The following is a 3,485-nucleotide window of genomic DNA, read 5'->3' as shown; positions in this document are numbered from 1 at the left end:
CCTGTCAGCTGGGGCAGCTGCTGCCTTCTTGCCGTCATGAGGGATGAATCTGTTAGAGAATGGAGTCCATACAGAAAAGCAGAACTGAGGGATGGTGTGTTAGTTTCCTGTGGTTATGCAGCAAATTACCACAAATTTGGTGGCTTAAAACAGCAGAAATATATTCTCTCGCAGTTCTGGGGACTAGAAGTCTGACATCGATATAAGTGACCTGAAACAAGATGTTGACAGGGCTGAGCTCCCTCTGGAAGCTCTAACGTAGAACCTTTCCTTGTCTTTTTCAGCACCTAGAGCTGCATTCGATCTATTCCTTGGCTTTTGGTCCTTTCCTCCATCATTAAATAACTGGTAACGTCTTACTCTTTCTCTTATTAAGTTAAAATATTTAACGTATGTTCATTTTATCTCATTTGCCTGAGAGTCAATTTTAGCTTTAAAAAAATTTTTATTGGCCAGGCGGGGTGGCTCAGGCCTGTAATCCCAGCAATTTGGGAGGCAGAGGTGGGCGGATCATGAGGTCAGGAGTTTGAGACCAGCCTGACCAACATGGTGAAACCCCGTCTCTACTAAAAATACAAAAATTAGCCCTGTGTGGTGGTACATACCTGTAATCCCAGATACTTGGGAGGCTGAGGCAGGAGAATTGCTTGAACCTGGGTGGCAGAGGTTGCAGTGAGCCGAGATCGCACCACCGCACTCCAGCCTGGGTGACAGAGCTAGACTCTTGTCTCAAGAAAAAAAAAAAGCGGGGCTGGGCGCAGTGGCTCACGCCTGTATTCCCAACACTTTGGGAGGCTGAGGCGGGCGGATCATGAGATCAAGAGATCGAGACCATCCTGGCCAATATGGTGAAACCCTGTCTCTACTAAAAATACAAAAATTAGCCAGGCGTGGTGGCATGTGCCTGTAGTCTTGGGTCACCCATGCTGGAAGAATTCAGCTGCCTGGCCATGAGGAAACTCAGGTCTGCGGTCCTGTGGAGAGGCATTGGAGCAGTGCATCCTCCAAACCCAGTGGGGCCTTCAGATGATTGCAGTCTTGGCTGCCATGTTGACTTCAACCTCGTGAGAGACCTTGAGCCAGAATCACAGGCCAAGCTGGTCACAAATTCCCCACCCACAGAAAATGTGTGCAATGATAAATGTTTATTTGTTTATTTTTGAGACAAAGTCTTGGTCTCTCACCTAGGCTGGAGCGCAGTGGTGCGATCTCAGCTCATTGCAACCTCTGCCTCCCAGGTGCAAGGGATTCTTGTGCCTCACCCTCCCAAGTAGCTGGGATTACAGGCACATGCCACCATGCCCAGCTAATTTTTGTATTTTTAGTAGAAACGGGGTTTTGCCACGTTGCCCATGCTGGTCTCGAACTCCTGAGCTCAAGCTATCTGCCCAGCTCAGCCTCCCAAGGCACTGGGATTACAGGCCTGAGCCACAACACTTGGCCTGGAGCATACCCTTGCTATGCAGACTAACCAATCCAGAGCCTCACCGGTGGCTCTATCTGGTCCACACACCGCAGGAGACAATATTCCTCTGTCTTAATCATCCCGGGAACAGGAGCCAAGCAGCTGGGGGACACTCCCACAGCTGAAGGCCCACAGGAATCACTCCAGCTAGCCAGTCCTGTGCTGTGAGCTCTGCTCTGCCTTGCTTTTCCCTTGGAAACCCCAGTAAAGGCTCTGGCTTAGAGCTCCCCCTTGCTCCTGCCCCTGCTGCCTCGGACAGATGCTGTACTTTCTCATGTGTCCTTCCTTATGGGCCGCGCCTCCTGTTTCCAGGATCTGTAAGCATGATGGACTTTGTTTTCCTGAGCTTGTCCTGTGTCTCTTCTTCTGGCCACACCTGACTGAGCAGCACATAAAAGCCACAGAACACCAGGAGAGCTGCTGCTTGGGGAAATTCTGCGGGAAGTGTCCTGGGGGACTAGGGGCAGGGCGAGCACTGCTCTCCCTCTCCTGAAGGCTGGGGAGAGCATCAAGGAGATTACCAGGTGGGAGGACCATGGGCAGGGCCTGCCTCATCAGGATGCTTTTCCCGGAACAGAGTAAAAATTTAAGCCCCTGGTGGGTGAGTCCTGGATTAACCAAGACCTGGGCCTTTTAGAGGCTGTGGAAGACAGAGGACACTGTGAGGTGAGTTTCTCTTGGGTGGATTCCCCAGGGGCCTCTGAGGCTGGTTCCAGGCCCTACCCTTTGGCTGCCCCACTGGAAGCTCTGAGCATCCACCCTTCAGAGGCGCTTTCCTTGGTCTGACCTTGGCAAGGGCAAATAAGAAGGTACTCCATGGGGGTCCCCAATGTCTGGGGCGTAAACAGTGCCCATCTGCACAGTAGCATGAGGGCCACAGAGTGTGGTAAATGTCAAGTGACCAGCCCAGGCGGTCCCCAGTGTGGCTGCAGGGGCCACTTAGGATTCTTCTGTTTGGGGGTCCCAGGCCACACTTGGGGAACCCTATTGGAAGCAACAAGGCCTAGGCCCTGAGGGCCCAGGGCTCTGCCCTCTCCAGTGCTCTAGCTGAGCCAGGAGCAAGCATCCTCCCGGCCCTCCCAGCTGGTGTGAGGAGGAAACCGCCCGCCAAAGGGCAAGGTGCTCTGCACAGATCTGTCCCTAGTCAGCCTGCTCCAGTCGGCCTCTGGAGTGGGAGCCTTGGGTCTGTCTGGAACCAGCGTGGATGAAATGCAGGGAGAAACTGGAATCATAGCCATGGACAGCCACTTACATAGCTGGGAAAAAGCATGCCGTGCTAGATCCCGGTGGACTCTCACCTCTGCGGTGCTGGGGACTTTGTGCTGACACCTCAGGCACCCACTTCCACTCACGCTGCGGAGGCTTGGGGAGATTCAGTTCAGTCTGGAGTCCCGCAGGGGACGACAATGGGGCGACCCCTACCGTCAGTCAGACCAGGGCAAGCTTGCCAGGGCATCGCACTTCACCAAAGGGAACCCTTTCTGCCGCGACTACGGAGCCGGCGCCAGGGTCGGGACAGGCAGAAGCCTGCTCTGAGGTCTCACCTCTGGAGGGTTATGAGCTGTGCCAGGCCGGCTACGGTAGAGCGTGTGCAAACACCCCGAGGTCCCAAGGCTCCTGAAGCCGCCTAAGGGGCATGAGAGGCCCTAGGTTCGAATCCCACCTTCACCGTCTTATGGTTGTGCCTCTGGAGAGTCACTTTTCCCCGTTTCCTCACATACCAGAGAGCCAAGTAACAGGCACCGCGGCTCTGTGTGGACAGAGATGGTGGACACAGCGTCTGGGCCGGATCTGCGGCCACTCGAGATTATTACTGCGTATGCCTGCAACCAGATGCTGTGTGCCCCGTTAGAAAAGGTCAAATAAAACTCGAGTTAGTGGAAGCCTGTGGACGCCATGTGTACAAAGTGAAGTTTAATCAAGGTTACAAACAGTGGGTTTTCCGGGACAAAGGCCCCTCCTCGACGCAGGGTTCGCTTGGGCAACGCGTCGGCTCCCGGTGGTCAAGGCGCGGCGCGGC

General features: G+C 54.2%; 1 protein-coding gene across 1 annotated transcript in view; it reads right to left on the bottom strand.

Moving 5' to 3' along the window:
- ZNF497 (zinc finger protein 497) overlaps positions 1-3,485 on the bottom strand; it is a 12,748-nt gene that overhangs the window by 7,214 nt on the left and 2,049 nt on the right. The window lies entirely within an intron of this gene.

This window comes from Mandrillus leucophaeus, unplaced genomic scaffold, assembly GCF_000951045.1.
Source record: "Mandrillus leucophaeus isolate KB7577 unplaced genomic scaffold, Mleu.le_1.0 Scaffold870, whole genome shotgun sequence".
NCBI lineage: Eukaryota > Metazoa > Chordata > Mammalia > Primates > Cercopithecidae > Mandrillus > Mandrillus leucophaeus.
Note: the sequence above shows the minus strand (reverse complement) of the source record. Positions and strands in the feature narration are given on the sequence as shown.